Source organism: Anser brachyrhynchus (genome assembly GCF_964034855.1).
Source record: "Anser brachyrhynchus genome assembly, chromosome: 11".
Lineage (NCBI taxonomy): Eukaryota > Metazoa > Chordata > Aves > Anseriformes > Anatidae > Anser > Anser brachyrhynchus.
Genome location: NC_137706.1, coordinates 17,367,424 through 17,389,879, shown reverse-complemented (window position 1 = coordinate 17,389,879; position 22,456 = coordinate 17,367,424). Strand labels below are relative to the sequence as shown.

General features: G+C 50.4%; 2 long non-coding RNA genes across 2 annotated transcripts in view; one reads left to right on the top strand and one right to left on the bottom strand.

Moving 5' to 3' along the window:
* The window catches only part of LOC308200842, a 32,788-nt gene extending 10,338 nt beyond the window's left edge, over window positions 1-22,450 (bottom strand). Inside the window, exons 1-4 of the long non-coding RNA XR_013955852.1 lie at window positions 21,575-22,450; window positions 3,632-3,707; window positions 2,304-2,443; window positions 74-142 (exon numbers count right to left, since the gene is read on the bottom strand). This is a non-coding gene — a long non-coding RNA (uncharacterized lncRNA). The remainder of the gene's footprint in view (window positions 1-73; window positions 143-2,303; window positions 2,444-3,631; window positions 3,708-21,574) is intronic.
* On the top strand, window positions 12,724-21,396 carry LOC308200843. Its single transcript, XR_013955853.1, has 2 exons — window positions 12,724-13,472; window positions 14,907-21,396. It is a non-coding gene; the product is annotated as an uncharacterized lncRNA (long non-coding RNA).
* Window positions 22,451-22,456: the final 6 nt, after the last annotated feature.

The window sequence follows — 22,456 nt, the reverse complement described above, 5'->3', positions numbered from 1 at the left end:
ACTCAGTCAAATAGCTTTTGAAGAAAAAACCAAAAATATTACAGATAAGAAAGACACAAGGATATGTTCATACTTTAATAGCTAAACCAACTCCCCGTCTTTGTAGGCCAGCGGTCCCCAATCCACAGTCCTCTGACGTTTCCTGTGGCAAAGGAAAATTTTGGAAAAAGTTGAAATTGAGACTGGCAGGCAGCACAAAACAAAGCATTGCTCGTGACATGTGAGCTGGTGTGTGGGCATTGTGCCAGGCCGGTGACCCTGACAGGCAGAGGTCTCCTCTGCTCCCGCCCCTTGCTCCAAGCACCGGCTTTCAGCCTTTGGCCAGGAGAGACCTTGTGGTCTGTGAGAAGCTGTAACACCAACGGGCAGGTCTGTGGCCAGTGAGAAGAATGGCAGCAGAAGGAAAAGTGAAATGGATTGAAAAATGCTGCCTCACGGGAAGAAATTCCTTTGCTTCTTTGCTTTTTGCTCCATCACTAAGAGGAGCCTGGATAGGAGGAAGCTGAAAAATACACCCATGGAGCTCAAACACAGAGATGTAATGATGTATAAACACTCAGGATGGAGTGGAACTGAAGTTTTAATAGATGAAAAATTCAGCTGGAAAATCTACTTTTTATCCCATTACTTTTAAATGCCATCAAGATACCACAGTTCATAACATGTCCCCTGCACAGGGTGGCCATGCACAGAGCAAAGAGAGCTGGTTCTGTAATCAGGAGGTCCTGCTCTGCTCCCTGCTCCTGGTCAGGGATGGAGTTAACGTGTAAGAGCAGAGCCAGATTCACGTGCCACAAGCTGGTCAGTGATTGTCCCTGATAAAACCCATGACATGACAGACCAGAGAGCAATACGCAGCGGGGGCTGCACAGGACATCATTTTAACTGAGTAGGTGAGGGGGGATATTCTTCTGGCCCCTTGCTTCACACACTCCCTTTTTTCCTTTTGGGTGAAGCTGTTTCTTGTACATAAGTAGATGTGCATATGGCATAAACAGGACTTTTCAGAAAGTTACAGTAGTTTATACACTTTCAGGATGCGGCCACTAAGCCCTTCGCAAAACATTCAAAGCAATGCCTCACAGAAATCTGCTTTCTGAATGAATCCAGACTATTTTAGACTAGGATATTTTTTGATGCATGAAAATCTGGCCAAAGAGCCATCGGCAAAGGGAAATAATGAGAGGAACAAATTATCAAATTATCAAATTTGGGGCAGGTGCCCCCAGAGAGAGGCTGGGCTGTCCATGAGCTCCCCTTTAAAGGCTTATTTTGTGCAGGGGAAGGCTCCCACCTCCCGCACTGCCAGTTCTGTCACACATTAATAGTCTCTTTCCATAGCAACACCTGACCCTTCCCTCCCCTTGCTGTGATTATACATACATATATACATATATATACATATATATATTCCCTGCCTAGGGAAAGGATGGACAGCTGACAATTTTCCATGGCATCAGCACAATTTAATGAAAGGAAGACTTAACAAAACAGCAAGAGAGCTGGAATGCTTCTCCTAAAACAAGAAATATGGCGAGTCACAGGCTCCACAACTGTGTCAACAGCACAACAAGCTGTTATCAGTAGCTTCAGACTGGCTTCTGCTTCCAGAAGACGGTACTATGACAAGTACTGAATAAACACGGGTGACAGCACTTTGGAAATGGGCCATTGCCAGGGCAGCTGCAAGGGACGTGCAGAGAAGAGCTGCAGTCCAGTGAAAGGCGATCGCCCACTCAGAGGCAGCGGTCCTCTCTTAGGCAATGCGGTAATGTATGCCTACAAGAGCCTGGCTGAAATCCTGGCTCTACTCCTACCATCGCTGGTCACTGCTCTTTGAATGAAAAGCCAGCGTTTTGTGTTAGAAGCAGAAAAGTCTTTCCTGGTGTTGTTCAGCCCAAGATATGTAAAAGAGGATGGGCAAAAAACAGCCTCCTGACACCTCTTGCAAGGAGGAAAGGGCACATAAAAGCAAAAAGAGTTGCACCTAGGAGCAAAGTGGTAACCAGCAATGGAGTAGGTAGGAGCTGGAGAGGGATTCCTTCTTGGAGAATACTCTAGAAAATACACTGTGTTTACAGAAAAATTTGCATAAGTTTGCACAAATACAGAAGCAAGAATTAAACCTGTGCACAAAGCAGAGCTATAAGCAAAGGGAAAAATGTGCTCAGGTACAGAAACACACCATAAAGCCATTCGGAGTCAAGATGAAGCTGCTAATAGAAATCCCTCAAAACAAGGGATAACATCTCTTGATAAAGCAGCCAACACATGCAAGTGCCACGCAGCACTGAGCCACAGACCTCTGCGGGTGATGGGCATGAGATGTCTTCGGGGTGAGGAAGACCAAGTCCTGCAGGCCTGGCCCAGCACGCTCATGGGATGAGGAAGCAGCTGGAGGAGGTGAATTCTACAGGACAAGCTTAGGGTAAAAGCAGATCCCCTGATCAGGTTAACAGAGAAACAAAACAGACTTTTAGCACAGATAAAGCTTCAGAATTAAAAAACAATAGCTTGCATGGGAGATGTCATTGTATCTAAGAAATCCAGCACAGGATGGATCCACAGCCTAGAGATAGGGGAACGTGCAGGTAAATTGAAGGCTGGCAATGACCCAAAACTGCTAAAGAGAGCACTGAAAAACATCAAGTGCATGCTACCGATACTCAGTGCTCTGATGTGAAGAAAAGGTATTACCCAGGGAAAGAAAAAATCATTCCTCAGAGCCAATAGATTAGGTAGCTTGTTTGTTCCAGCTGTGAGGAGCAGGAGGCAGCCTATCAACATACCAAAATATCTTCGCATCTCTCATTAGAGCTGATGAAATTTATCTTTTCTTTTTTTCCTTTTTTTTCCCCCCTCTCTGATGAAACAGATGTCCAATTCATTGCATCTGAAACATTTTGTTTCATCCCCGAAGATCTGCGCGGCTCGCCCTGGGGCACGGCCCCGCTGAGGCTGCCCCGCAGCTCCCAACCCTGTGAGCACAGGGTCCTGGGGGCCGTCGGGCAGGAAGAGTCCCGGGTTCACGGCCCCGCAGCAAAGCCGACAGGCGTGGTTCAGGGGAGGCTGAAACAAAGGGGGGTTGAAATTCCCAATTTGTTAACCTTATGGACCCTCTGAGGCTGCTCGCAGCCATAGGAGTTGAAAAGGATGGGAAAGGGAGTGGAAAAAAAAAAAAAAAAAAGAAAAGAAAAGATGGTGCATTCCTTCTTGATATTATTATCCCTGGGCCAGCGTGGGCTGGGGACCACTGGGGCAGAACAAAGAGTCAACGCAGACGTCAGCGTGCTCAGACAGAGGGTCCCACTTGCTGAATGAACCAAAAACTTTTGACTTTTTAATCCCAACCTCAGTCAGAAGGTTATTAGACCAATGACTGGTGGGCCTAAACCAACAGCAAGCCCCCGAGTGACAATTTCTACCGATTATGCTAATAAAACCCAGGACTTCTTTGAAGCCGAAGCATGTTTCTGCTCTCGCCATCCACAAGCCATCCCTGAGAACCACATGTGGTGCTTCCCTAGCATGGTTCCTCTGGCATTCTTGTGCATCTCTGATGAAATATGGTCCCACTAAAGGCACGAGCAAATTACGTTCAGCTGTGGTGCAGCAAGGCAAAAATGCTCACGTGTACATGTAAGAAAATCCTGCTTCCAAGTCAAACTGAAGAAACTCCCAGGCAAAGGCAGCTTCCTTAAACAAACCTGAGGGGGGGAAGCCAAAAGAGAACTGTTAGCAACCACGTTCGATGTAGTAAAACTCTCGTTGCAGGGCTGTATCCTTCCTCGGTGTTTTCACCAAGCTCTGAACCTTGAGGCTGGATTAAGGTTCAGTCCCTAGAAAAATATCCAAAACTGATGTTACAGGCTGAAGCAATAACAAACTCCGCAGGTCCTTTAAAATAACAGTTCAAGATATATTATGAACCTTTAAAATGCTGTTGATTATAACATTTTAAAAAATAGATGCTAGAAACCCAGGAGACCGAATTATGGTCCCTACGTCTAGCTGTGGTTCTGGTCCAGCCTCACAGTCTTGCAACCTGCTCAGTCTGTGCTGGCCAGGTAGTTTTATATTGTTTCTTTGCACCAAGGCGTGAATCTGGAACTGGGGGCATAAATCAGGAGGAGAGATTCCCAAATAATCCCCCCAAAAGGCAAAGTTCTTCTTAGTTTTCATCTTATATATATATATATATATGAAAATATATATATGTAAATATATATATATATAATTATTTATGCAGAAAACTGCAAGGATTTGCCCTCTTGGGTGTCCAGAAACTTTCCCGGTGCCCAGCTGAAGCTGGTTTATTTCCTCTTGGAGAAGATTTCTTTACGGGGAAGAATATGTCTAGATTTACAGTTGGGTAAGTGAGAGTAAAACTGGAGTTCTCACTGGGGTAAAACAACCGTGGGACGCTGGGGTTGCCTTCAGATCAGCCAAACGGACAAAGGTTTAATCAGAAAAAGCGACCTGAACTTCACTCACGATTTCCCACCCCACCTTCTACGAAGAATCTGCTCGGAAGGACAGACAGACAGCCCCCGAGGGATGCTGTGCCGGGCCGCTGAACCCTGTACCGATGGCAAAAACTCCCAAAACTCGGGGCCCTGCTGCCGGGGCCGCCGTGCAGGCGCGAGAAGCCCGAGGAGGGTGGGAGAAGCTCGCCGGAGGAAGGGGGGCTCCGGGGGTCCCCCTCCGCGCCCCTCCGCGCAGGGGGAGCCCCCCGGGGCTCAGCGGGGGGGATACCAAGGGGGGATCCGCAGAGGGCTCGGGGGGGCCACGGGCGAGCCCCCATCCCGCAGGGCGACCCCCTCGGAGCTGCGCCACGGCCTGAGAGCGCAATTAGCGTTATCGTGATGAATTTATAGGCTGCGAGTCCTTGCTGTGCCTTTCAGGTGTCGCAGGGCACTCTGTCCCCATCTGTTCCTTTATGATTATTACTTCCCCCCTTTCTTTTTTTTTTTTTTATTTATTTAATAGTAATCGTTGACCTAATATATATGACTGGGGGAAAGGGGGAAGATGCAGCTCCTCCAACGTCAATCAAAACTCTTCCTCAGACCCTTCCCACACGAACACTTTCTATCTCCCAGCGGTACTGGCAAGATGTTCTTAGCCAAATACATGATTCTATTAATGAGCACTTATATTTGCTAAGGAATGCAAATTCTTTCTCTCCGTGTATTATTAGCTGTATCAGAATGTTTGTCCTTTCAGTCCTCTTTGAAGTTGAAGGAGGAAAGGCTGTTATGTGGCACTGAGAAGAAAAAAAAAAAAAAAAAAAAAAGGAGAGAGAGAGAGAGAGGGAAAAAACACTTCTAACTCCTCCGGGTTTTTATTTGTTCTCTTGCCAAAAACGCCAAAGGTAGCAAAAGTTACAGAAATTATTTAAAATGTGTGTTTTTTTTCCTCTAAATTAGATAGATTTTTTCCAACTGATCGTCTCCTTTTAATAATAATGGGATCTAATGAACAGCCTGCTTTGAATTGACTTTACAAAATCATCTCTCTGATGCTCTGGAGGACCCGTTTCGAGTCGGAAGGAAACAAACCCGGCCGCCTCCCCCGGCGCTCCCCAGCCTCGCCCGGAGCCGGGGCCGCGCTGCGCGGGCGCGGAGCGGGTTGCGCGGGTGCGCAGCGGTTTCCGCAGCGCTCCGCGGGGCCGCCGCGGCTCGGCTGAAGTTTTTCTTCCAGATAAGAGGGGGAAAAAAAAATAATAAAAAGGGGGCCGCTGCGGCGGCTAAACTTTTGTCATGTATCACTTTTCCTCTTGAAAGGTGTTATAACAGCAATTCAATTACAGTAAATAGTGTACATCATCTTCACAGCTGGAAAATTCTGTAACTAACTGTGACCAAACGTTGTAAAGGAATATAGCTTAACCGGTATTACTTTTTTTGTTGCTGACCACAGGTTAATTAATTTCAAGGAGCTTAGTATATCTAAACAGAAACACACTGAGATGCTGGCAAGAAATCATAAAATATAAAACGCGGAATTAGGGAGATCATGGGAAATCTCCGCAGCAGCTTTCGGTGCCTGGGAATAACCGCGGCGGACCCCCCCACCCCTCTCGGCCAGGCCCCCAGGCCCTGCTCCCCTAAAAAGCAAGGGGATGCTGCGACCCCATGCAGGCACCCCAAAGCACCCACGGGCGGCCGGGTGCCCACGCGTGGGTGCGCATCCCCCGGGGCGGCTGCAGATGCCAGGCGGGGCGTGTGAGCACCGCACGCTCCCAATCCAGCTGTGCCCGGAGCAGTGTTTGTCTGTCTGTCTGTCTGTCTGTCTGTGTGTCTGTGTGTCTGTCTGTCTGTGGCAGGCCGTCCGTATAGGTTTTCGCCGGGCATCCACTTTCAAGCCCAGCGCGAAGCGTGCGCGCAGAGGTGAAGCATTTCACGTCGGGGCAAAGAGGTGAGGTCTGAAAGAAACGCTAAATCACTCCCCGTAAAAAAAAAAAAAAAAAAAAAAAAAAAAAAAAAAAAGAGAGAAACCCCCCCATAAAGCGAGCGCAGCTCTCATTTCAATTAATGTAATATTAGCTGCTCGGCTCCTGTTGCAAAGGGGAAGATTTTAGGAGGATTTAATTCACTCGCGGCTATATGAAAAAGGCGTTATGTGCCGTAGGAGGTGTTTGCGGTTCGACACATGGAAGCGATCCTGTTTCCACCTCGCCGTGTGGCAGCCGGAGGAGATCCCTGCCCCTGCCCCAGCCCCGCCAGTGGCACCGGGGGGGTGCAGGATCCGGCCCGGGGAGTCACGGCCAGCAGGCAGAGCCGGCCGGGGCCTGATCCTGCTGCGGGAGCTGAGCTCGTCCTGCGTGGCTGGGGGGAGGCTGGGCGATGGGGGGAAGGTCTGAGGGGGCAGCCCGATTTGGGGTGTAAGATAATATAAATTCACACCCAAAAACAGAGAGAAAGGGGAAGAGACCAGGGCGTGAACCAGGTGGATTTCTCTGGGAAAGGGAGGCAGGATCGGGCCCTCTCGCCCGCTCCTGACCCGGGTTAGGGATGCTTTCGCCAAGAGGGCTAGAGTCACCAGAAAGGTTCCCATTAATTTCCACGTTCAGCAGGGAGCTGTTGGCCACGTTTCCAAAAAATAAAATAATAATAATAATAAAGAACTCGAGCTGTGAAAACTTTGTTAAACAAAAACCTCAAAACCTCTCTCTCCAGCGAAGGACCGTTCTGTTTGCTTGAAAGAGAAAGCAACCACCGCTCGCCACTTCCAAACTGCAATCCTCAGCCCCAGAACAAAGGTCCGAGCCCCCACGTTTTGCAGTTGTCAGGACAATCTTGTCCAGCTCTGGGGTGAAAGGACTACAAAATCTCTGCCTTCTCTCCCTCAGCCCCAGCAAAAACCCGCAGGAGGGGGCACCGACCCGGAGCCCCCCGCCCTACCCGTAAGACAGCTGTTTAATATTTCATTTTTTTTCCCTCTTCCCAAGGAAGACTTTGAGAGCTGAGCCCTTGCCCTGCGTCCTTGCCCAGAAAAACAACGATTCCCTCCTGGGCTGTTCGTTTGGGGCTCGTACCCCCCCCCCGCCACCCCCCTGGAGGGCTCCCGGTGGCCGGGACGGGAAGCGAGGAGCGAGCACAGCCCTGCTGCTCTCCGAGGCACCTCGACCGCTTCCAGCTGCCACCAATTTTTTATACTTTTTCCCCCTCCGACTGCACTTTGTTAAGCTGGAAGCGGGAAATTCGGCACTCGAATTGTTGTACTCGTGCAAAAATACTTATTTTTTTTTCCTCCAAATAGGAAAATAGTTCTTATAAGTAGACATTTCTTTTCCTTCTCACCTGCCAAATGCATTTAATTTGCCTTCATTCTAACTCTCATTTCCCCAGACTTTCTGTGTTTATTCCCTTATTTCCAATTTAACACCCGAAATCCTGGATTGCAAGCACATCGCCATCCAGACACGAGCAAAAGATCACAAACGCCTGAACCCCCCTAATTCTGGCTTATCTTTTTTATTTTCTTTACGGAAAAAATTCCCACACCAAAAGATGTTTGTGGTTGCCCTTTAAACCAACCCATCACTGATTGTTCGATTTATTTTATTTTAAATTCTTTAGCCTTGTTTATTATCTTCAGGAAATTGCTTCCCCTACCGCGTAGGTTCATTTTTGTGCCATCGCCCAGAAATATTCCCAGCAGAGGAAAATGCACATCAAACGCATCTCAAAAGTTTTTCTTCACACCGTTAAGTTCGTCGATAATTTTCTTTCTTAAAATTACCATCTTTCATTTAGAAAAGGTGGGGTCCATGCAAAGGGGGGGGTTATATGTAAATTATCTGATCACTTCAGATGGCAAGAAAAAATTGAATGTTTTGTGCATTATTGAGATGTCATTTGCCAGAGGTACCGCTGTCAAATTCGGAAGGGGGGGGAATGGGAAACTTTGCTTTTTAAAATATTGGTTTTCTTATCGTACCTTCAGCAGTGCAACCCCCTTCATTTGGGGCGTTTTGCAGAGGTTATTTTCTGCTTCTCAGTTTGGCAGGGCAGATATTTTTTTATTTCGAAAGGTATTGCGAAACTCCGGCTACTCCAAACCCTTTTTCATCCCTTATAAGCGGAGAAATATATATATATATATATATATTCCTCCTTCTTTTTGAATAATTGCTTTTCTCTCCCAGAGAAAGAAATGCCTGCCGCCAACCTCCACGGGCACATTTTCGCAGCTTCCCTGCGCTGCCCTCACCTGAGGAAGCCCACCCGGCGCCAGGGAAGAGTTACACGGTTAAACAAACAAAAACCCAGCCGGGATGCGAGACACGGGGCAGGTATTTTTTTGTATCGCTCCAGATTTGGGCTTTACACAGCACCTAGGAGCAAACCGCAGAGGGGGGACCCCTCCCCTGCTCCGAGGTCCCCCGGGGCTCTCCTCGGAGCTAATTAGGAAGGAGCACCCCGGCAAGTTCCCGTTTCCAACCCCACCTCGTTGCTTTTGGGAAGTTTCCCGCTTCGTTTCTTTTCGAAACCGCAATAATTAGACCTGAGCTGAGTTAACTTCTCTTCCTCCTGGTCAACAAATCAATAGCAATTAATTTGAAATAGCTGAGATGATAAAACATTTCCTATTGCACCTGACCTTTCCCAAAGAGTTGTAAAGCAGAATATACCGAATCTGTGTTTTAACACAGCTCCCGTTTGTTTAATCCGTCTTTTGCTGTTCCTCGGCTCCTAGGAGGAGACTTTTTATTTTCTCTTTCGGTCTGTTATTCCGACTTTTTTTAGACTTTAAACAAAATTCCTTAGAACGATTAAATGATTTAAATAAAGCACTAATGATATGAGATCTTTGTAGCAAAAATCATCTCTTTGCAATAAAGTTTAAGTTAAAAAACGCAATATATTTCATGTAAGCGCATATGATAGATTTTTTACAGTATCAGACATGAATATACATGTAGCCGGTATTATATCAGTTATGCATGGGGTTTCTGAGGACATGAATTGATCTAAAATTGAAATTGTAGAGGAGAAGAAGGTGATGGGGTGGGAGGACTGTAAAGGGAAGAGATCAGAAACGTTTAGGTGTGGAATATTAATTATAAAACACAGAACTCTTCACTTTTCTTTGCTTGATAAAAGAGCCTCGTCTTCCCCCTCTCCCCCTCTTGCTCCCTCTCCCTCTCTTTTATTGGAAAGAGGATCCTAAATTCCTTTTGACTGATAGGAAGTTACAAGACAAGATGCTATTTTCTCTTTCTTTTCTGACAACTCTGTCATCCCAGGGATCATAGTCATGTCAGAGTGTCTGTCTGGGAGAAAAAAAAAAAAAAATCACTGAAGCCTGTGGCCATCTTTGCATCAAAATTTTCCAGACCTCTATTTTTGATTGTGATCCCGCTGATCTGAGTTTGAAATGCGAACGCAGCAAAGCCCCTAAGCCTTCAATCGTGTGAAATTTTCAAAAGATCTCTAGAAGCAATCTCAGGCTGTCTGACCCCTGACAGGCGGAGATCTCTTTATACCTCTCTCTGCCAGCACTTCATTTGTTGGAATATCTTTCAGATTTGCACCTCCAGATGACAACCTGAGTGTTTATTATGTGTATGAATCTGAAATCTTCACTGCAGTACAAAGGAGACGTCTTAAACATCATATTTAATTTCAGATCACAATTACCTGCTCCTCTTTTGCTTCTAATTATCTATTCTTCCTTCCTTTCTGTGGCATGTTGATATTTTGTTGATTCTCCCTTTTAATCAGCCTTTCTTTCTTTCTTTTTTTTTTTTTTTTAATCGTATTAGTTTATTCCACGGGGGAATTAAACATGTCACGGTGGACACACATCATGCCTATGTGGAGAGAGAAAATTCGAGCGAGGAGCGTGTGCTCCCTATGGCTGTCTGGATACATGTATGTGCTCTGGAGAAATAATAACTATTCCTGCCATTATAATCCAGGTTGTTAGTATGCTTCATCTCCCATTAATCTTTATACATCAATTTAAATTGGCAGCAGTGTTTATGTTTTGTCCCGTGACGTAGCAGCAATGTCACTTGGTAGCAACCAAAGCAGCCGAAGCCCTTTAGCGTCCTCCCTTCAAGAAAGCAAAAGGGGGGAAAAAGGAGGGGGGAGATAAAAAAAAATGCACCACTTCTAACTTTTTTCTCTTTTCTTCAAGGGTTCTTACATATCTCCTTCGTGCCTTCCCGTTCACCTGTTTAGAAGAAACCCCTTTTCCCCAGACTCTTTGGAGAGCTGGCTACGCCTGTCGTGGTTATTTTAGTTTAATTTGTTGGCGTTGAGATCTCAGGTGAAATAGCCCCTGGTTAATGGCATGGGAGGTGTCCTTCCCAGTGTTCGGCTCATTGGCACAGCCTTGCCGGGGCAGCATCCCGCCTTGCTCCGCACCCTCTAACGGGGGAACGCAGCCCGCTGGGCTGCTGGGGACCCGAGGTCCACCTCCCCTTCCTGCCAAGGTGCTCGGGAGCCGAGGGTAATTTTTTTGTACAGGGATTTCCCATAACTTGCCCTTACCCCTATGCTATAGATCCGTGGTGTTGCTATGATTAACTTATTAAAATAACGCGTCATTAGTTTAAATTGCCCCGAAAACGCCTGCCTATGTGTTCAGATGTTTCTGTATTTATCCATTTTTTCCCATAAAACTTGTATTAAAACAAAATGTTACTTTTCTTTCTCTCAGGAGCTGTATATAGAGACCCTCCCTTTTTGAAATAGACCGCAGGGACTGTCATTAGATCAGATGGCAAGCCTTTATAGAAAGTGTTTTGCATAATTACATACCAAAGCCAGAATAGTCACCCTCACATTTTATGGGTCACAAACCATCAACAATTGGCACATTATTGTCCAAGAAACCCCAGTCCATTCACTGATAGAGAAAACTAGACTGCCTAATCTAGAACTGAAGAAGATTGAAATTTCTTCTAACAAGAACCCAGAGAAGATTATTTTCAAACTGACAACGTGTTTACATATAGTTATAAAGTTCAGAGGACCGGTGGGGAGAGAGAAAGGGTATAAACCACTAAACATGATTAAGAATCGCACAGTGGCCTAATATAGATGGTTCATCAAAAAGGAACAGACTGAAAGCTCCCCCCCCTCCTCCACAGCCCCTCTCCTTTTCAGATCTGTTCCCTTTTCTACCGTTGTGATTCAGTAATTAAGATATTCTTATTTGGACAGACAGCTCCTCTGGTAACTGAATAATATTAGTTCCCTTTGATGTCAAACTTTTGACAGTTATCACACTAGCATTGGGCAATTTAGCACAAATGCCCTCTTTTTTTTTTTTTTTTTTTTAGGGGGAAAAAAAGTCTTTGAAGAAAAGTAATAAGTGTGATCGCTATCAGCAAATGATGTAAATCTCAGTGGACAGGCATCCCTGGGTATAAATTACATTTTGTTGTATATAATGAAGCGAGTTTTGTTTTTACCTCATTCGCTTATCATTGTCCAAAATTAAGGCAATAATCCCACTTCCTTCACACCAATTCACCACAGTCCCTCTCCCCCCTGATTATTTTCTTTTCTTTCACGGGAAAATTGGACGGCTCGCCCAGCCCTCCCCCCCCGCCCCGCTTCCCACCCACCCACCCGGCGCAGCGCGGAGCCACCGGCGCTGCGGTGCGGGGGAGCGGGCGGCAGCTGCGGGCGGCGCGGGGCTGCGGCTCCCTCCGGCTGCGCTGCTTCACCTGAGCCCGCCTCGCCCGGGAGCCCCTCCTTTTGCCGTGCCTCCCCCCCCCCCCAAAAAAAAAAAATAGCAAGACGTATAGTCCTGTTGCTGTGCCGCTTGGCAGCGCCGGAGTGCCATAATAATAATAATAATAATAATAATAATAATAATAATAATAATAATAATAATAATAATAATAATAATAATAATAATAATAGTAAAGTGGTAGGGGAGAGGAGAAAGGTGCCTTGCTGGCTGGGAATGGGAGAGTTGGAGCCTGGGGGGAGTGGGGCAGGGGGGATTTTAAACCTTGCCATGCCCAGCTCCTGACTTAGGGAGAGCTCTGCTGGGGGCTCTCTGCTTCTTTCCATCACCCCCTCCGGGTGATGTCGGCTGCAGCTTTAGGGGCGACCTCCCTGCCCCCCCCCCTCCCCCAGGCCCCGACTCCTACGGAGCGAGATGCTGCCACGGCAGCGGGTGGTGACGAGGTGGGGGGGACTCGTTTATTCTGCTTTTTCATCACAATTTTGGTCGGGGGGGGGGGGGGGGGGGGGGGAGCGAGGCAGCTCTCGCCAGTTTGCCTTATCGCGAGATCTGGGCAATTAAAATAAAATAAAATGAAATGGAATCAAGCCACGCTTCGGCTCCTGGTGGAGTTGGATTTTGGGGGGGGAGGGCAGGGCAGGGCAGGGCAACGCCCCCCTCCCACCCCAATCTGCAATGCCCTCGCTAAGTGCATGATCCCCGCGACAGCTCGGGGGAAGCGGGGCGTCCCGTGTGCCCCCCCAGTATCCCCCAGTGCCCCCCCAGTGCTTCCCCCCTTATTCCTCTGCTCCTGTGAGCAGCACCGCCAGAGTAAGGTGCCCGCCCCGGGGGCTCAGCACCGACCCCCAGCACCTCCCCAGCCCCGATTTGGCGCGCAGAGGGGAGGGGGGGGCACAAGCCGTGTGCGCCTCCCGGTGCGTAAATCCCGCGGCCGCGCTGCCCGGCGGCCCCGGCCAGCCCTCCCTTCGCTTCCCTCCCAGCCTAATTAGCAGCCGTGGGGAGCGCCCTGATTAATTTAAATGCTTTTTGTAACACTGTAATGGCGAGGGAGAGGTCTGCGGCCGCGGACGGGTGGTGGTATTTTGGGGCTCACGTTTCGGATGCGCCCCGGGCGGGGAACGGGGGAACCGCGGAGGATGCGCCCCCAGCATCACCCCCAGGGAAGCGGGCAGGCTTTTCTGGAAACTTTGCTCCAAAAGGCTGTCCTCGTGTTGTGTAACATTTTCCGAGGATTTTCATTACACGTTCAGCCAAAGGTAACACAATCATAGAGGGGAAAGTTTCCTCCTGTGGCCTTTCCCCCGGGGCCGGGCACCTTGGAGCGGGCAGGGGCAGGGGACCTGGCGCAGGAGGGGGGCACCTATAGGGGCTGCTGAGAGGAGAGGGGGGAGGCAAGGGAAACTGGGCCGAGGTTACCCTCGCACACTCCTGCCGTAGAAATAAATCTTCGCCCGCCGCTGCCTCTGCATCTTCCGTGGAAAAAAAAATATATATATATATATATAAAAAACAAATGGGGGAAATCTCCCCGCAGAGCCTGGAAAAACGCAGGGCACGGGTCGGGGTGGGGAGCGAACACGACCCGGGCCCCCCCGGCTGGGACTCGTCGGGCAGAGCCTGGGAGGCAGCGGCAGCCTCCAGCCACCGGCTGGGGTTTTACGCTGCGGGAGGGTGGGGGGTGAGGGGGGGGCTGATACGGGAAATGAGTGGGGAGACTGCACTTTGGGGCTTGCAACAGGTATGGAAGTGTTTTGCCTTTCTCCCAAGCTCCTCTCTAAAGAGAGGTGATTATTTTTCGAGAGAGGAAGAGCGTCATGCAGACGGATCAATTGTTTTTAAAAAGGGGAGAAAACGTATTTGCGTCTCAATCTTTTCAAGGATAAGGGGACTTGAGAAAGAGCAGTGGAAGACACAGGTTCAGCTTTGGAGAGAGCGTAGTCAGCCAAGGAACTTCACATGGAGTCCTTGAGCGCTAAAAAGAGGAAAGTGCGGAAACTTCCCCAAAGGTCACCTTTCAAGCAGCAGACAAACTTCTCTCTCGACTTCTCGGGGGGTGAGGGCTCCGAGGATCCTAAAATCGATAGCACGTTAGAGAAGGAGCCCGGACACAACGTGTCCCCGGCCAGGGGGCGAGACCGTGCCCCGCACACCCGCTCCCACCGCCCGGCTGCGCCTCGCCCCGGACTATCCCGGGACAAAACAGGCACTGGCAACACCAGAAGTTAATAGGGCTGGGGAACGACCGAAGGCAAGCTCTTTGATTTCCTCTGTTTTCGGGGGGAAAAAAAAAATTAATTAAAATGAATAAAATAAGAAGAAAAAAAATATCCCGGCCCTATGTTACAGGCGCAGTTCCCGTCCTTTTCCCGTTCCCGTTTCTTTTCCTTATCACATCTCTTTTAAAACTTATTTTCCAACCCCCCAAAAAAAAACTGTTTGGGATAGCCAGGCAGTGTCCCCACTTCCCAAGGAGCCACGGAACCTCCTCGGGGCAGCCACGTCCCGTCCCCGGCCGCAGCGGGACGGGGCCTCCGCGCCCCCCGCAGCCGGGAGCGGGACTCGAGGAGGGCACAGGGCGAGCCTGCGGGAGCGAACCCCCCGGCACGTGTAATCACCGTCGTTAATTCATTCCTAATAATTCATTAGAAAGGAGCATTAATTACTTCCTTTGCTATATTTTCGGGTTGCAGGCGCAGGGAAGGGAGCAGCGATGTCCAGCCCGCTCCGAGCGCTTGCAAGGAGACAGCCTCCGCCAGCACAGATTGGCTTTTTTTTTTCCCGAAAAGGATCGACCGTTTCCTCCCCTGTTTTTCCTCCTGCCTATTTTTTTCCCCCCACACCGTGCCTATTTGCACGCAGGTAATAAATTAATCAGGTAAAAGAGAGGAAATGGCCCATATTTATTTTGAAACTGTTCCTGCCTGCACTGCCTGGCGGACGTGGGGTCAGTGGTCGGATCGGTCTGGCCTTAAAAAATAGTAATGCGGCGAGACTTGCGCTCAGAAGGCCTCTAGAAATGAAGAAGGAAAATAGCAGATGCCTCCCTTTCCCAGCTGGATGTTGGGGATCGTTTAAATACCTCTTTTTCCCTTCGAGGGTCCGTAATAAAAGCAGTGAAAATGACACTGGTTTCCGGGCAGCGTGGAATATTTGCTGCTTTAGCGTTGGTTTTTGTTGGTGTGGGGGTTTTGGTTTTGTTTTTTTGTTTTGGGGGGGAGCACCGGGGACAGGCTTGGGGACAAGGCTTGGAGACAGGGCTGCAGCACCCAACGCCGGCTCGGCTCCCTGCAGCTCCTAATGCGACACTGTATTAACTCCTAGTTAAGCCAGCAAATAATATTGTTCATTCATCTTTTTCAAAGTTGATTTATAGCAATCGACAGGTTAAAGCGTCATCTGACTTCATTACTTTTAAAAGCTGTCTATTTCAGAACTGTCACTTTTCATCACTTAAACCGAATAAAACGGTTGAAGAAATGAATTGAGAGAGACTTGGAGATCGTGTTTATAATTCTTTGTCTCGACGTTAACATTCCTAATGACCTGACCTGCGTTGGGAACCTGTGTGCCTAACGCGGAGATTAAAAACAATAAGAAAAAGAAAATCAACACACGAGGCTCCAAAAGTTACAGAGAAGGTGAGAAAGTGTCAGGGGACAGAGGAAGAGGAGGACAGAGATGGAACGCACGCACTGAGGAGGCATCCTACAGGCGCTGCCCACACCAGAGGAGGAAGTTAGCACCGAGCAGTAAATAACTCTCTCCGCTTCCTCCTCGCACCCCTACCGCGGCTGTTTAAATTGTGGAAAACAAAACAAAACAGAGCAAAGCAAAACAGGAAAAGATCTCTCTCCCTTAGCTCACTGAGTGTTTTTTCATATTCTGTGAAAGGCTTTTTTTTTTTTTTTTCTTTTTTCATTTTGGAGAAGGTTGCAAGATCACGCAGGTATTGCAGGGAAAGAACAGACCCATAAGAGATCTTTTTTATTATTTTTTTTCCTGTCTTAGAGACGTTGAAACAGTAAACAAAATCCCAAATCACAGAAATGCAACCCGAAAGGAGAGCATTCGCCAAAGCGTTCAGGAACTTCAACCACATGAAAACTGGCTAGTTTGGATTTGCTTGCGATGCTGGGAATTCACCTTTGTAGGAGTTTTTCTGCCTGCGTGTTCAGGTTTTCGTAGTGTATTTTGATCCCAAACTACTGCCAACAACACGCGGTTATTAATAAATCCGCAGCCGAAGCAGTGCGCTTTCAGGGGGCAAAGCAGTGGGAGAGGAGGAATTATTTTAAACAAACTACACAGGTTGTTCCCGCGCATTTGCTTTCACTTAATGCCGTGGGCGTGATGGCTCGCCTTCTAAAATAATGCAAAAAAGGCGCAGAGGTGCCCGGCTTCGCCCCGGGAGAGAGCTGCCCGGGCCCGGCTGCGCTCCACAGCCGAAAAAAGAGGTACGGAGCCAAAGCTGCGGGTGCGGGCTGCGCGGAAAACCCGCGGCTGCGGAAAGATGGTGAGCATCCAGCTGCCTTTCGCGAGGTGCATTCCTCGCCGCCTCCAGCCGGGATTTTTAACGATAAATAATAATAATAATAATAAAAAAATACAGAGAGGTCAATTTTGGTCCTTGGAGCCGTGCTCGGAGGAGGCGGCTCCGCGGCCGCGCAGCGCTGCGCTGCCGCTCCGCGCCTCCGCCGCCCCGGGGCTGCGGCGCGGCGCCCGCCGCCGAGCGCCACCTCGCTGCGCACGGGGGCACTGCAGCCGCGGAGAGCTCCGCGCCCCCCGCCGCACCTGCGGAGCCGCCCGCGGGAAGGGCAAAACCGGCGGCTCGGCTTGCACCGGGCCCCGGGGTGACCCACGCTGCGGCCTTCCGCGGGAGCTGTAAAAAAGGACACACGGCTTTTCTCGCCCGCCCTGCAACGCAATTTTTTCCCCCCTCTTTTCTTCCTTTCTCTTATTTTATTTTGTTCTCGTGCCTAAACTTTCGGGGGGGTTGACCTCAAAAGTGCCCTGTAACACAAACAGCTACAACAGGCTTCTAGGTTCGGTTCAAATGAGAAAAATCGAAGGATCGCTTTCTGCCGGTTATGACACAGTCGCACTGCCGTAATTTCTGCACGAACAAAAAATATATAGGCTTTAACTACTTTGTTTCTGTTGATCAAAATGGCCCTTAGCAGGCAGAGTCATTTCTTTAGCTACAAGGAAAACGCATAACTGTGACATTTCCCTGAATCCTTTTATATTTTTATATTTTTAATCTCTTTGTTTGGGGGGGGGGGGGAGTAAAAGCTGGAAAAATACACGAGCCTTAGCTGATACACTTCGAAATTCTAGTATCGATAAAAGGAATAAAAAGCAGCGAATAAACAAAGGTAAGAAAGAAGATGAAAACATGAAGTCTCGAAAACAGTTTGAGCCCTACGAGGACTCAATTGAAAATTATTTAAAAATGAAAAAAAAAAGAAAAAGAAAAAAGAAAAAAGAAAAAGGAAATAAAGGAAGGGGAAAGGGAAAGGAAGAGACCCGCCAGGCTCGGAACAGGGCCAGGAGCCGCCCGGCGCCCCGCGGGTCCGTGCGCGGCCGCTCGCAGGCAGGCGGGGAGCGGGGAGCCGTGGGTCGGGGAGCGGGGAACCCCCCTGGGGCACGGGCAGCGGCACTGGCTGGGAGGAAAGGGGCGAAGGAGCAGCCAAAGCCCAGCGCTGGGTGCGGGTGGCAACGGAGGGCGAATTTCTCCTGGGTCCGCTTCGCCCTCCTGTTTGCAGAGGATGCCTGCCCACCGTCACACATGGCGGGTGTTTAGCATGAAACGTGCTATTAAGTATTGATTAAGAGCATCCACATGTTATTCCGAGAATATAAAGGGCTATTAAGAGCCATTTGACTTTACCAGAAAGTAGCGAATATTAGTTAATGAGTAATGGGGAAAGTACAAACGCTCAGCGGCCGGGCCCCCGCCCGGCGTTAGCACAATTGGACTCTTTCAAAGAAGGCAGAAGAGGAGAGAAAAAATCGCTCTATTTTTTAATTCCAGCGAGAATTTGTACCGGGAACAATATAACCCAACAGCTGCGACAGGTGGAAGAGAGATAATTGAGCAAAGGCTGCTTTTGACAATTAATATTACGAGGAGATAACGTCCCCGCTCCCGTTTTGTTGAGAGCCAGGGGTACGAAGGGGCAGTGCGGGGGGCAAGGGGAGGAAGCAGCAGAACCCTGAGCCAGAATTGTGCAAAAAAGGGAAAAACAGGAGGGGGAAAAAACATCGGGAAGAAATTCCCACTGCCCGGTGCGGGCGGCAGCTCCCACAGGCTGAGAAGTTGCCTCGTTCCCCCTGCCCGTCCTGCCCTTTTGCTTTTTGGTTCAGAAAGGAGTGTTTCTGGTAGACAACTTAATGCCCGGAGTCTTTTTTAAAAATGCTTTTATTGCTATTGCACTTCCTACCACAAGATGCAGAGCAAGTCAGCGGAGTTTGTATTACAACTATGTCATAATGTTTCACTGATGCAAAACATGTAGCCAGAGGGGGTTGCTAATGATTCCTGGATTAGAGAGAGGGAGAGCGAGAAGTGAGAAAAAGAAAACCTGGTTTCATTTTTTTAAAGCTACGTAAACCCTACCCATTAATATCCAGCTCTTGCAACATCTCAGTATCTCGCTCAGACACGCGGATCTGCCATGAGCCATTTAAACACCGCAAACGTTTTGCATATTCCACCTATTAATTATGTTTACAGCCTATTCATTTCAGTAGGCTCTTTCCTAGAGAAGAAAACTTCAAACTTTGTGGGGGGGGGGGGGGGGGGGGCGGGAATCTCCCGGGGCTTTCCACTCGGGATGGAGACAGCTGCGAGGGTGCTGGGCTGGAGCCAAACCCGGAGGGGTCCCCGCTCCCCAGACACGCTAAGAGGGTGTCCGGGGTGCGGGGGGCAGCGGGCCGGCTCCTCCCGGGGTGTGAGCGGGGATGAAGAGGGAGCTGGGGATTTTCCTGGGATTAAGGAGCATCCCGCAGAGATGCTCCAGGGCGCTGCGGGGTTTTCCTCTCCCTCCTCCAGCGCTGGGCCCGGTGGCACCCGGGACAGAGTGGGTGGTTTGGGAGCCGGGGTGCATAGGGGGTGTCCCTATGTCCATCTGCCCGGAGACGGGAGGGATGGGGAGGTTTGGCCCCGGGCAGCCGCTCGGCCCCTTCACTCCGCGGCCTCCCCCGGCAAAGCTGAGAATAGGAAAAATTCCCCCGCACCCTTTGATAAAACGTTTGTCATCATGATTTTGTTCGGTTATTTATTTATTTCTTTTGAAATCTGGGAAGTGCGGGCGGGGGATGACGGGGCCGGGCAGTGCCCTTGAGGCCCGGGGGGCCGTCCTGCCCCCGACCGTGAGCTGGGCGGAGAGCCCGGGGCATCGGTCCCGGCACCCACGGGCTGCAGTCCCGCAGGCCTCGGCTGCGATGTATCCCCATCCGTCTTGGGGCTCCGCACCCCTCCTGGCATGGCTCGTTTTCCCCGTCCCGTCCCTATCTCCTCGGCCCGGCCTGGCATGACCCCCGAAGAGAGGCAGGATCAGGCCCAGAGTGGGCAGAGGAGGAGGTGTGTGGGTCGAGGTGATGCGGAGCATCGCGGCCGCCCAGGTGAGACCAAAGGGCCCGAGCCCCGGAGCATCCTCCAGGGAGCAAAGGGCTGGGGCCAGGGCTGAGCTCTGCCCCCATATCCCGCCCAGGGAGCTCAGGACCCGCGGGCAGCCCCCGGCCCCGCAGCCCCCTGGGGCACGGCCCTTTTATCTCCAGATCTCGTTCGGAGGAGACGAAAAATAAAAAGTTTAAAATGTGACCTAGTTCCATCTCCCCCTCCCCTCCCCCTTCCCTTTAGATATTCACGTCATCTAATAAGTTGGGGGGGGGGGGAGAAGAGAGAAGCTAAATTTACGAGGTCTGGTGGGTTCTGGAGTCTGGGTGCTGGGAAACAGGTGTTGGCAGTTCGCTAGAGTGTCAGTCAACTTTTGGAGATGAAGTCATTAGGGAGGTAGTCTCCTCGGAACAATCTGGTGGTTTCAGTCGGAGTTAATTTATACCGAAAAAAAAGAGAGAGAAAAAAAAAAGGAAGAAAAGAAATAAAGGGAAAAAAAAAAAAAAAGAGCCTGTAGAAATACCGAAAGGGACAAACATAACGCGAACAGATTCACACTCCTACAGATTATGCCACTTGGAAGTCACATCCTGAGAAAAATAGCCGGCTCCTGCAGAGCCGCGCCGCGGGGCGGGGGGGCTGCGGGCGGGCTCCGGCCGGGGCAGCGGGGCCGGGGCCGCCCAGGGGGGGCTGCCCGGAGCGGGGCTGCGGGGAGGGAGCCGCGGGGAGGGTCCTGCCCGCAGCCCGGCCCTGCAAGGGGGGTTCCCAGCGCATCTCGCCCACTCCCACCCCGCTGCCCCCCCACCCCGGGCCGAGCCCCCTCCTTGCCCCCCGCCTCCTCTCCGGCTCCAAATGCGACCCAGAGGCGAGGCGACAACCGGCCGGGAGGCGGCTGGCCGGGGGTCACCTCCGCCTGTCGCCCCCCCCTACCCCCTCCTTGCCACCGGGGCTGGAAATTGTCAGTGACCCTGAACTGTTTCTCGGCTGTGTTTGAAAAGGCAGGCGATCCGCAGGCCGAGACAAAAGGTTTCATGTGCACAAATACAATCTACTTAGGGCCTAAGCACGGCGCTGCTCGGCTCTGATGCCGCACGTCCCGGCTCTCGGCCGCGCCGCTGCTCCGGGGAGAAACGGGGAGGGATGGAGGGGGGCGCACCGGGGGGAGCGCCCGGCAAAGGCGTGGTCTGGGAGCCGCCTGTTAGGCAGGAGGCACGGCTCGGCGCGGCACGGCTCGGCTCGGCACGGCTCGGCGCGGCACGGCTCGGCACGGCACGGAGCGCACGGCGTGGCACGGCGCGGCGGGGCGCGCACGGCACGGCGCGGCAGGCGCTTGGCGCGGGGGGGGGGGGAACGTCCCGATGCTCAGCTCGGCTCGCCCCCCCCCCTCCCTTCGGAGCCGGGTGACAAATCACCTCGGCGGCACCAACCACTTGTTTCTTTTAGCAGCGCGGGGAAAGATTTCATTAATGCTCCTCCGGCCCCCTCCCCCTCCCCTCCCTCCAAATCCATTCTCTCGCTCCGAGTGCGTCTTCTAATCATAATTAAAATCGTCTCATATACATCGGCGTCTCTTGTGTGCATATTGAATTGCAGGTGACTGGGCGGAATGTTATTTCACTCGAGTCTCTCATTTTTACATTTCCACCCAAACCGGCGCTGCCTTCCCCGGCCGCAGATAAGGCGGATTGTGAATATCGATAGAGGGGAGAAAGGCGATAGTCACAATCGATCGCTTACCAGGCAGCCGTCATGCATCATGTTCAATTCCACGGCAGCCCGGTACTTCACTTAATATAATTAAGATTAAAACTCAAGTGGTGGCGGAGGGCCAGTCTATCGATGGCTCGCAAGGACAGCAGCCGGCATCCAACGCCCCAGCTCGGGCGGGCAGGGGGTCATCTTTTAATCCAGCCTCTTCCCCCTATAGCACACATATATAGGCGCCTATAGCACATATACATAGGTACCTATAGCACATACACATAGGTGCCACTACGCCCCGAGGTGCGGGCTGCGCATATGCGCAGCGTGGGCGTAGGTGCGGCTCTGGCCCTGGGCAGAAAGCTGACTTTTTCTATTTTTTTTCCCCCTTAAGAGCAGAAAAAAAAAGGATGCTTGCCGTTATTTACAGCCTCCGAATGAAGGCAAGATGATGGTTTGGAACCACCACTGCAGCCCCACTCGCGGCGGAGGGAGGGGAGGTCTGGAGCCAAGTTTATTGTCTAGCATTTCAAGGGGTTAATTTACGCGCTGTTATCATTTCTGTGCGTCTGAGGCCACGAGCAAAACAGAAATCGAGGTGCTGGGGTTTTATTCCAGGCAACGTGACAGTGCGGGCGCAAGGCGAGGAGGCACTGTGGGAGAGTTCAGGGAGCGCTGAAAGCAGCCCCACAAGCAGGGCTGCCAGCCGGCTTTTCCTCCAGGCTTACATGGGGGGGTACCATTCGTTTCTTTCCCCTTTTCCCCCCTTTTTCGGATTTGCCTCTCTTTTTTGTTATCATTATTATTTTTAAACAAACGGACACGCTTGGCTCGTTTCATTTCCCGACACCATTTTCGGACTCGGTGCCTTAAAGTCCTTCTAGCGATAGGTCCGCTTTTACCTCCCCTGGAGCAAAT